Here is an 11,889-nt window from a genome sequence, read left to right on the forward strand (position 1 = left end):
GATGTATACAGACTGAAAGTGAAGGTATAGAAAAACATTCACCCTGCAAATGGAAGCAGAAAAAAGCCGGCATAGCAATACTTATATCAGACAAAATAGACTTAAAAATAAAGACTATAATAAGAGACAAAGAAGGGCATGACATAATGATACAGGGTTCAATCCAATAAAAGGATAAAATGATTGCAAATACCTTTGCACCCAAATACATGAAGCAAATGTTAATAGACAAAAGAGAGAAATTGATGGTAATGCAGTAATAGTAGGGAACTTTAACACTCCACTTACATCGATAGATCATCCAGATAGAAAATCAAAAAGGAAACAATGTCTTTGAATGACACATAGGAGCAGATGGGCATAACAGAAATATACAGAACACTCCATCCAAAAACAACAGAAGACACATTCTTTTCAAGTACAGATGGAACATTCTCCAGGACAGATCACATATTAGACCATAAAACAAGCTTCAAAAATTTAAGAAGACTGAAATCACACCATACATCTTTTTTCAACCACAACAGTATGAAACAAGAAATAAATCACAAGTAAAAACTGGGAAAAAACACAAACACATGGACACTAAACAACATGATACTAAACAACCAATGGGTCAAAGAAGCAATGAAAGAAGAAAGCAAAAAATACATGGAGACAAATGAAAATGAAAAAAAAAAAAAGTCCAAAATCTCTGAGACACAGCGAAAGCAGTTCTAAGAGGGAAGTATACAGCAATACAGGCCTACCTCAAGAAACAAGAAAAACCGAACCTTACACTGAAGGGAACTAAAAAAAGAAGAACAAACAAAACCCAGGGTGAGTAGAAGAAAGGAAATAATAAAGATCAGGGCAAAAAGAAATGATGTAGAGATTTTAAAAAATAGAAAAAAAAATCAATAAAAGCCAGAGCTGGTTCTTTGAAAAGATAAACAAAAATTGACAAACCCTTAACTAGATTTATCATGAAAAAAAGAAGAAAGGACCAAATAAATATAATCAGAAATGAAAGAGGAGAAGTAACAAAAGATACCCCAGAAATATAAAGGATTATAAGAGAATACCATCAAAAAATTATATGCCAACAAACTGGACAACCTAGAAGAAATGGGTAAATTCTTAGAAACATACAATCATTTGTGGATTTGCATGTTATCCCTGTGCAGGGATCATGCCAACCTTCTCGGTATCATTCCAATTTTAGTATATGTGCTGCCGAAGTGAGCATGAAACATACAATCTTTCTTTTTTTTTTTAATTTTATTTATTTGAGAGAGAGAGAGAGGGAGAGAGAGAGCATGATTGGGTGTTGGGGAGAAGGAGAAGCAGGTTCCCCACTGAGCAGCAAGCCCAAAGTGGGGCTCTATCCCAGGACCGAGACCATGACCTGAGCTGAAGGCATATGCTTAACTGACTGAGCCACCCAGATGCTCCTATAATCTTTCAAAACTAAATCAAAAAGATATGGAAAATCTGAACAGATGGATTACAAGTAACAAAACTGAATAGGTAATAAAAAAACTACCAAAAAATAAAAGTCCAGGATCAGATGGATTCACAAGTGAATTCTACCAGACATTTAAATAAGAGTTAATACCTATTCTTTTCAAACTATTCCAAAAAATAGAAGAGGAAGGAAAGTCTCCAAATTCATTCTATGAGTCTAGCATTATCCTGATACCAAAACCAAAGACACCACAAGAAAAGAAAACCAGAGGCCAATATCCCTGATGAACATAGATGCAAAAATCCTCAAGAAAATATTGGCAAACTGCACAGAATATATTAAAAAGATCATTCATCATGAGTAGGTGAGATTTATTCCTGGGATGCAAGGATGACTCAATATTTGCAAATCAATCACCATCATACACCACATGAGCAAAATAAAGAATAAAATATGATCATCTCAATAGATGCAGAAAAAACATTTGGCATGATTCAACACCTGTTCATGATAAAAACTCTCAATAAAATAGGGTTAGAAGGAACATACATCAACAAAATAAAGGCCATATATGAAAAACCACAGCCAACATCATTCTCAATGGTGAAAAATTGAGAGTTTTCTCTCTATGGTCAGAAACAAAACAAGGATGTCCACACTCATCACTTTTATTCAACATAGTACTAGAAGTCCTAGCACAGCAATCAGACAAGAAAAAGAAGAAAAAAGAGGCATCCATATTGATAAAGTAGAAGTTAAACTGTCACTATTTGCAGATAACATGAAACAAAGAAAATTCTAAAGATTCCACCAAAAAACTAGTAGAAATAAACAAATTTAGTAAAGTGGCAGGATACAAAATTAGTACCCAGAAATCTGTAGTGTTTCTATACACTAACAATAAAGTTGCAGAAAGAGAAATTGAAAAAGTAATCCCATTTACAATTGCACCAGAAAGAACAAAATACTTAGAAATAAACTTAACCAAGGACGTGAAAGACCTATACTCTGAAAGCCATAAAATATTGAAAGAAATTGAAGATGATACAAATAAATAGAAAGATATTCCATGCTCATGAATTGGAAGAATTAATGTCAAAATGTCCATATTACTTACAGCAATCTACAGATTCAATCCAATCCCTATCAAAATATCAACAGCATTCTTCACAAAACTAGAACTAATAATACCAAATTTGTATGGAATCGTAGAAGACCCCAAATAGCCAAAGAAATCCTGAGAAAGAACAAAGTTGAAGATACCACAGTTACAGATTTCAAGATATACTACAAAGCTGTAGTAATGAAAACAATATGGTCCTGGCACAAAAACAGACACACAGATCAATAGAACAGAATAGACATCCCAGAAATGAACTCACATTTGTATGGCCAATTAATCTATGACAAAAGCAGCAAGAATATACAATGGGAAAAGACAGTCTTTTCAATAAATGGTGCTGGGAAAACTGGACAGCTACATGAGAAAGAATGAAACTAAACTACTTTCTAATACCATACACAAAAATAAACTCAAAATGGATTAAAGACCTAAATGTGATACCTGAAACCATAGAAATCCTAGAAGAAAATACAGGTAACAATTTCTCTGACATCAGCCATAGCAGCTTTTTCTAGATATATCTCTTAAGGCAAGGGAAACAAAAGCAAAAATAAACAATTGGGACTACATCACAATAAAAAGTTTTTTTTTTTTTAGATTTTATTTATTTGACAGAGAGAGTGAGAAAGCACAAGCAGAGGGAAGCAGTAGAAGGAGAGGGAGAAGCAGGCTTCCCGCTGAGCAAGGAGCCCGATGCGGGGCTCGATCCCAGGACCCTGGGATCATGACCTGAGCCGAAGGCAGACGCTTAACTGACTGAGCCACCCAGGTGCCCCAAAATAAAAAGTTTTTGCATAGCAAAGGAAACCATCAACAAAACAGAAGGATAACCTACTGAATGAGAGAAGATATTTGAAAATGATATATCTGATAAGGGGTTGATATCCAAAATATATAAAGAACTTACACAGCTCAACACCAAAAAACCACCAAATAATCTGAATAAAAACAGCCAGAGGACCTGAATAGACATTTTTCCAAAGAAGACATCCAGATGTCCAACAGACACATGAAAAAATGCTCAACATCACTGATTATCTGGGAAATGCAAATCAAAACCACAATGAGATATCACCTGATACCTGTTAGACTGGCTAAAATGAAGAAGATAAGAAGCAAGGGTTGGCGAGGATGTGGAGAAAAAGGAACCCTTGTGCACTATTGGTGGGAATGTAAATTGTTACAGCTACTGTGGAAAACAGTATGGAGGTTCCTCAAAAAATTAAAAACAGAAATTCCGTATGACCCAGTAATTCCATTACTGGGTGTATACCCAGGGAAAATGAAAACGCTAAATGGAAAAGATGTATGCACCCCTCTGTTTATTGCAGCGTTGTTTCCAAAAGCCAAGACATGGAAGAGACCTAAGTGTCCATCAGTAGATGATGGACAAGGAAAATATTATATATGTATGTGTAATATATACTGTAAATATATATTATATATATATTCTTATATATATTATATATAAAATATATAATGGAATATTACACAGCCATAAAAAGGATGAAACTGTGCCATTTGTGACAACATGGATGGACCTAGAGGGTTTTATGCTAAGTGAAATAAATCAGACTGAGAAAGACAAATATCACATGACTCCACTCATAAATGGAATCTTAAAAAAGAAGAATAAATAAAAAGCAGAATCAGAACTATAAATACAGAGAACAAACTGATGGTTGCCAGAGGGAAAGGGATGGGGATGGTGAGCAAAATGGGTGAAAGGAGAGAAGGAGATACAGGCGTCCAGTATGGAATGAGTAAGTCACAGGAATAAAATGCAGAGCATAAGGAATATAGGTAATGATATTGTAATAGTGGTATAATAGGACAGATACTAGCTACACTTGTGGTCAATGTAGTATAATGTATAAACTTGTCAAATCACTAAGTTGTACATCTGAAACTAATGTAACATTATGTGTTAACTATACTCAAATAAAAAATACAATTAATAAATACAATGAAGTTAAAAAAAAGAAAAAAAAAAGACTTCTAAGTCCAAGTATCTCTTTTATGCAATTGGCATTTGGGGAAATTAATATGTCAAGGATTCTTAAACATAGACTCACAGCCACTGTATAAAATGATGTTGTATGTTATTGCATTTTCTAAAAGAGATGGCCCATAACTTATACTAGAATCTCAATTATTTGTAACCATAAAAATTAAAGATAATAATTTTAAAATATATCATTTTTAAATAAAATTATTTATATTCCATTAAAAAATAAGCCCCTAAAGATGGTTACCAGGGGGAGCAACAACTGTTAGAGGGTTGGAACTTTCAGTCCCACTACCTCCAGGGAGAGGAGGAGGCTGAAAGTTGAATCAATCACCAAAGGCCAATGATTTACTCAAGCATGCCTATGTGATGAAGCCTCCAAAAAAAATCCACTAGGGTGGAGTCTGGAGAGCTTCCAGGTTGGTGCACACGTCAACATGCCAGGATGGTGGTGCACCCCACTTCCATGGGGACTGAAGCTCCTGCACTTAGGACCCTTCTGGATCTTGCTTTATGAACCTCTCCATCTGGCTGCTTATCTCTATCTTTAAAAAAAAACTGGTGGAATGTAAGGAAGTGTTTTTCTGAATTCTGTGAGCTGCTCTAGCACATTAATTGAACCCAAGGAGGTGGTTGTGGGAACCTCTAACTTATAGCAAGTTGATTAGAAGCACAGATAATAACCTGGACTTGTGATGGCATCTAAAGTGGGGGAAGGCAGTCTAGAAGGACTGAACCCTTCATCCACGGAATCTGATGTTATCTCCAAGTAGATTGTAAGACTCAGGTAGATTGAATTAATTGTAGGACACCCAGCTGGTGTTGCAGAATTGCTTGATGTGTGAAAAGCCCACACATCTGGTGTCAGAAGTGAAGTGGTATTGTAGCTGAGTATTTAGAGTAAGGAGACGTATGGGAGTGTTTGCCTTTATAGCCCCCACACAACAGTTGGCTCTCAGTAAGTGTTTGTTGAATGAATGAATGTTTCCAAACCTTCAGTAACTGGACTGTCTCCACCACCCCAGGATGCTGACATTTGCATTAGAAATGTGAAATGGAAGAGTTGACATTTCCAACAATCTTCTAGTCATTTGTTCAAGTTCATGTCTCTCAAGAAACATGGGAGAATACAAAATGAATAAATACAAAGAAAGTAAATAAGGAAAGACATGAAGAAGGAATCAAGAAAGAAATGAAAGAAAAAGAAAGTGACTGAAGGAAAGCTGAAAGAGAAGGAAAGAAAGAAAAGAAAGAAAAAGATAACTTAAAAATTATCAAGACAACATTTTATTAAGTCATTGTAATCTTACTTTTTTCTTTGCTGGTACATATGCATACTCTGACTGGGGCAATATTGTCTTTGAGGATGAAGCAATGAATGGAAGAAGACCAGAAGACAAGGAAACTTAGAGCTGAAGGAGGAGGCAGAAAGGGCTGGGGGCTGGACAGACAGGACAGAACTCCTACAAGAGGCTCTAAGCCTGGCTCCCAGGCAAGACATAGGTTCAAGGACTACAGTCAGGTCTGTCCATAGCTCTGGGTGCACAATGGGCAGCCGAAGATCCATCAAAACTCTGGGACCATCTCAAAACTTGGGTGCAACAGAGTGGAAGTACCAGTGGCCACCATTCATGCATTTGTTTATAACATATTTACTGAACTCTGTCTGAGGCCCTGGGGATTCAGCAAAAACCAACCAGATATGGTCCTCGCTCTCAAGGAACTTAGATTTATGCAATTTTGAAGGTCATTCGTAGGGAACAGGGGCTTAACACTTAGGAGAAAATTCAGGCAAAAATCTCCATCTTTCGAAAGGGATATATGTATATGAAATACTAGTCAGATTATTTAGCTAGAACATGGGGATTAGAACTGAGGCATAGTCCCCAAACTATCAATTTTTAGTAGAGAATGGAAGCTATAATATTTTGAAGACATCGTCAGGATTGAGGGTACTGGAAGTTAATTATATTTCTAGGGAGAGATCTATAATCCCAGATAAATCCTGAGAGCAAGTTCCTGGATGGGAGAGTAGCAAATGAGAGGACCTACATCCAACACCAGGACCCAGGCCCTGGGTCCCTCTGAGGTGCCCACATGAGGCTGGATCTATGGCAGTCCTGAAATAAGCAGGACCGAGATTTTCAGAGGTGGAAGGAGTGGGACCGTCTGTGGGAAAAAGGCTGGCAGAAATGGGAGAACAAGCAAGGAAAAGAGCAGCATGATGACACGAGCAGCGCTGCGATGTCATTCTAGTGAGATTGCTGGCATTTCTATTTGAGGGTTTTATTTTTTTTATTTTTTAATTTTTTTTTAAAGATGTTATTTATTTATTTGACACAGAGAGAGCCAGAGAGCAAGGAGAAGCAGGGAGAGCGGCAGGCAGGGGAGAAGCAGGCTCCCCGCTGAGCAGATGTGGGGCTCGGTCCCAGGACCCTGAGATTATGACCTGAGCAGAAGGCAGACGCTTAACCGACTGAGCCACCCAGGCGCCCCTCTATTTGAGGGTTTAAAAAAGTGTATGTGTGCATGTGCATGTGTGTGTGTATACATATTTATATGTGATAATATAATATTTTGGAGGCAAGTGTTCTTTTTTTAAGATTTTTTTTATTTATTTGAGAGAGAGAGAGAGAGAGAAAGAGAGCACAAGCGGGGGAGGGGGGGAGAGGGAGAAGCAGGCTCCCTACTCCCCGCTGAGCAGGGACGCTGACATGGGGCTCCATCCCAGGACCCTGGGATCATGACCTGAGCCAAACACAGATGCTTAACCGACTGAGCCACCCAGGTGCCTTGGACACAAGTATTCTTCATGATACAGAGTTTTCTCTTGACCTAGGTTCTTTCATTTTCTGTCCTTTCCCCATTTTGGCACATGTTTTGATCTACATCCTGGTTGTTTCTCATGTATGTGGAGCTTACTAAGTATTGACCAAGATTTCCAACCAATAGCAGCAACTCTGTGTTCCATGCATATTCAGTTCCACACTTATGTTGGTTCCTACACTCCTGGGAAATTAAGGTCACTTCTGTTTTGGTATAATAGTTTTACATTCAAAAATATTTTCTTCACACATTTCCATTTTGTTCATTAAAGGTCCAAGGGACTGGAAGTCTTTTTTTTTTTTTTATTTTTTTACCAGGTTTACATCTGCATCTTGTGTGGTCAGTCCCTTCCTTGTATTTCTTACATGATGTGTCTCTACCGCTGAGAGCAGAGAAGTATCATTCAGGGAGGATAAACCTCACTTTCCTCCTGATCCTCATAGTGAGTGAATGCTTTTTGTGGTTCAGAAGTCTGCTTCTGGAGTGTTCTTTTAACCCATGACTCCACCAAAGATAGGGCTTTTGTCCTATCTCCTGCTTCTCTGGGTTCACAAACCACTCCCTAGAAATAGAATTAACTTCTAGTACCTTTAGTCCTGACTGTGTCTTGAAAAATGTGTGGCTTCTGTTTTCTAGTAAAAATTGATGGCCTTCCTCCTCCATCCAGGCATTACCTGGATTCTGGGTTCACTGTTCATTGATGTCCCTCGAGAGGTGGGCAGAGTGAGCTATCTTTTCCTGGATGGTGGTGAGGATAGCGAATTATCCATGCTATAGCCATTTTTTTCCTAGGTTCTATGACAATCTGAAGTCAAATTCAATTTGGTAATTTAAAGATTAGTTTTCTTTGAAAAACTGTCATCTTCTCGACAAATTAATGTTTGAGTCATAAATATAATATTGGTCTTATTCTATAAAATGCATTATCTTGGTTTTATGCTAACAGGACTCTTCTTGCTCTCCCCTTGCTCTGAGACATGTTACAAATCTTCTTACATTAACTAATAATGAATGGTACAAACAAATCACATTTCTCTAATTATTAGCTTTTATTCCCCCCACTGACCAGAAGAGAAAATGTTTCAGTCTACCTTAGCCCAAATGTAGTAACATATTAAATAACACATATTATTACATCAGTTTCATCTATCCTTTTGAATAATCTCTGATGTGGTGACCAAATCCCTCCTCCCCCATTCTTTTCTAAATTTGAAGATCTTATTATGCTTTTTCAAGTTTTCTTTTTCCAGATTCAACATTCCAGCTCAACTGTTCTTCAGAATCTCTATCATCCTGGCCATCTTCCTCTTTCAATTCCAGTAACTCAATGACCCGTGTGAAACGTGGCAATGGGACACCACACGGGTCTCTAATCAATGGGACTAAGGCTTCTTTTGTTCTGAACACTCGCCTTCACTGTTGCAACCTAATGTGAAGCAGCTTGTGGGGCAATTACATCATTTTTTTGAATCACTGAATTCACGCCTATTAGAAATTATAGGTCATTTGCACGTCAACTTCTACTGTTAAGTAAGATATCACCAATGCTATGCACCTGTAAATCTGAAGTAGATTTAACAAGCTCACTTTTAGGACCTTACATTTATGCATACTTAACCACTTTATTTTAACCTGTCAGTGACTTCATGAATCCTGATTCTGATATGAAGTGTTATAGCAAGAACTCTTTGTTTAATTTCATGCAAAAATTAGAATACTATTCTTTTTATATCTTCATCAAAACATTACTTAAAATATTAAAAATAGCACAGAACTGAGTAGAGATTCCTGGGCATGCTAATAGGTGTTTCCTCTTAGGTTGAAATTATGCATTTTAAAGTTCTTTTTAGTTATGCATCAACCAGTTGCTTAACCAGGTTTGAACACATCTAATTCTACTAACATCTTAGCCAGGAACCACATTTTATCAGGTGAAATAAAAAGATATTTTGGTTTAGCATGCATAATATTAAAACATTTTTCAAAACTGGAGTTAGGTTGGTTTGTATTCTCCATTTAGCCATAATTCCCACCTTTTACTCTTAGACTAGTTTAATAACATATGCTATTACGGACTCTTCAGACATTTGCGTTGGCCAGCCCTATCTGAGTCATTCCACTTAGGATGTAGAAACCTTAAGAGAATAACACTCCCACCCTAAAAATGAGAAAAAAAGCCAGATAATCTACAAAATAATAAATTTCCTGGAATCCATGAAAGAGCCAAGGTCACGTGACAAGCAGGTCAACTGAAATTCAAAGGGTAACAGACCTTCCGAAGAGAGATGGGACCCATAAGTTGCCACATCTTTGTCAAAATAGAGGAGAAAGAGGCAGCTGCCATCAAAGTGGGTAAAAAGTAAACAGCCAAATTTTAACAAATCCTTAAAGGTCAAGTGTGGGATAACAAAACAATTTAGAATCTGCTGGAGCCCCAGACTCCAAGAGAATAGGCACTAAATCTCAAGGTCTTTTCTGTGCCTCCACTGGATAGTCACAAGGAAGAATGGGGACAGGACAGGATCAGAAAGATTCCTTCTCCTTGGTAATGAAAACAGGTTCACAACTTCTCTCATTTAAAGCAAAAGCCATCTGCATTTGAGGGACAGGCAGGGAAACCCATCTGGCTCAGGCACCTAAAATCATAGAAAGCAGAGGTCTACTACCATTGGGAAGGGGCAGGAAACTGTCCATGCCAGACCCTTCATAGATTAAGGTAGAGTTTGACTGCCATGATAGGGGATAGAGGGGGAGATTAGAGGACACAGTGGGAGTGCTGAGATAGTCCCATCCCAGAGGCCAGGCCAAGAGTCCTTCCTAAGTTTGAGGCTGTAGCAAGAGGACAGGGAACCCCTTCCCCTGCCCCACAGGGCTTAATTGTCTTAATTCTCTCAACAATTTTATGAAGTGGTATTATAGTCCCTTTTTTACAGATGATCATATTGAGATGTTCGCCCAACATCACTAATTTAGAGTAAAGCAAACAAAAGATTTAAACCAGGTCTCCTGACTCCTAGTCAATGAGTGTTTGCACTAAACTGTACCATTATATTAGAAAGCTGAAGGCAACCCTCTAAAACAACAAGACCACCACTAACATTTATTCAATACTCTCCATATTTCCAGATATGTTTAATTTCATTTAATTCTCCCAAATGCCCTTTTTGGTAATTATCTTATAATTATTCCAAGTTTCCTGATTGAACTGAGGTTTAAAGTAACTAAAGTAATCTTCAGTCTTCTTCCTTAGTTTCTGTTACCTCTTGTTCTCTAGATCCATTGTTGGGGTGGGGTGGTGGGGACCTGTTTGGTTCTTTTGTCCTCACTCTTCTGACTTGTGTTTTTGACCCCTTGTACTCAGAATCTTGCTTTCCTGGAGTGGTGGTACAAGCCTGTTTTTTCTATGTTTGATTCTTATCCTTATGAAGCTATAGTACCTAGTATCTCCTTTCTGACTCAGCTTATTTCTCTGAACTTGACAGAGTTTGGCAGTTCACAGACCGTGATGTGCATGGTTTGTGATTCTCTAATCCAGTCTTGATGAATTATAGCCACAGTTTTAACACCTCTTGGCCAGACTTAGAGTCTTGATGTCTAAGTTCTCACTGGCATTATCTCTTTCAAGTTCCTGCAGGATCAAAGGACACAGTGCTTAAGAAACAGGCAGATGTAGGCTTCATTCCTGATTCTGCTTTTTCTAGTCTGATGACACTGAGCAAATTACTTACCTTCTCTGGGTCTCAGTTTACACTTTTGGCAAATGGAGATAATACTATCCACCTCATATGGTCATTATTAGGACTGAATGAACAAAGTTTGTGAAGTGTTTAGGACAGTGTTATATAGGGAATGCTCAAGGAATGATGATTACTACTATAGTTTTTATTACTATGATTATTATGGTTTAGAAGGAATTTGCCTAGACCTAAATTGATATTTTTATTTTTCTTAGCACTGTAGGTTAGTCATCAGGTCAAACCAGTCAAAATCATCTATCTGCACAATAGTTTCCTGACAAATGAACCTCACTTTTCACATATAACCATGTTTTTATGTGTATTCAGTTGGTTGATTGCTTAGCAAAGACCTTGGGGAGAGGGGTGGAGGGAAGAGGGATTTAAGTATCAGATAAGGGGCCATAAGGGTTCTTATAAATTTTAAATTATATAATTCCTTTAAGTTGCAACTGCTCAACATTTTATTATGTTCACTGTTCTTTTTTATTTATTTATTTTTTTAAGTAGGCTCCATGCCCAATGCGGGGCTTGAACTCATGACCCTGATATCAAGGGTCACATGCTCTACTGGCTGAGCTGGCCAGGCACCCTTCTCCCTTTTTCTTATTTATTTATTTATTTATTTTATTTATTCTGTTTTTTAAGGATTTTATTTATTTATTTATTATTTGAGAGAGAAAGAGAATGCAGGGGGAGGGGCAAAAGGGGAGGGAGAAGGACAAGCAGACTCTGCGCTGAGCCCAGAGCC

The 11,889-nt window shown here is 37.6% G+C and overlaps 1 non-coding gene across 1 annotated transcript; it reads right to left on the reverse strand.

Moving 5' to 3' along the window:
- Window positions 1-1,121: 1,121 nt before the first annotated feature.
- On the reverse strand, window positions 1,122-1,228 carry LOC116624166. Its single transcript, XR_004297837.1, has one exon. It is a non-coding gene; the product is annotated as a U6 spliceosomal RNA (small nuclear RNA).
- Between the last annotated feature and the right edge of the window lie 10,661 nt (window positions 1,229-11,889).

This window comes from Phoca vitulina, unplaced genomic scaffold (genome assembly GCF_004348235.1).
Source record: "Phoca vitulina isolate PV1807 unplaced genomic scaffold, GSC_HSeal_1.0 scaffold64, whole genome shotgun sequence".
Lineage (NCBI taxonomy): Eukaryota > Metazoa > Chordata > Mammalia > Carnivora > Phocidae > Phoca > Phoca vitulina.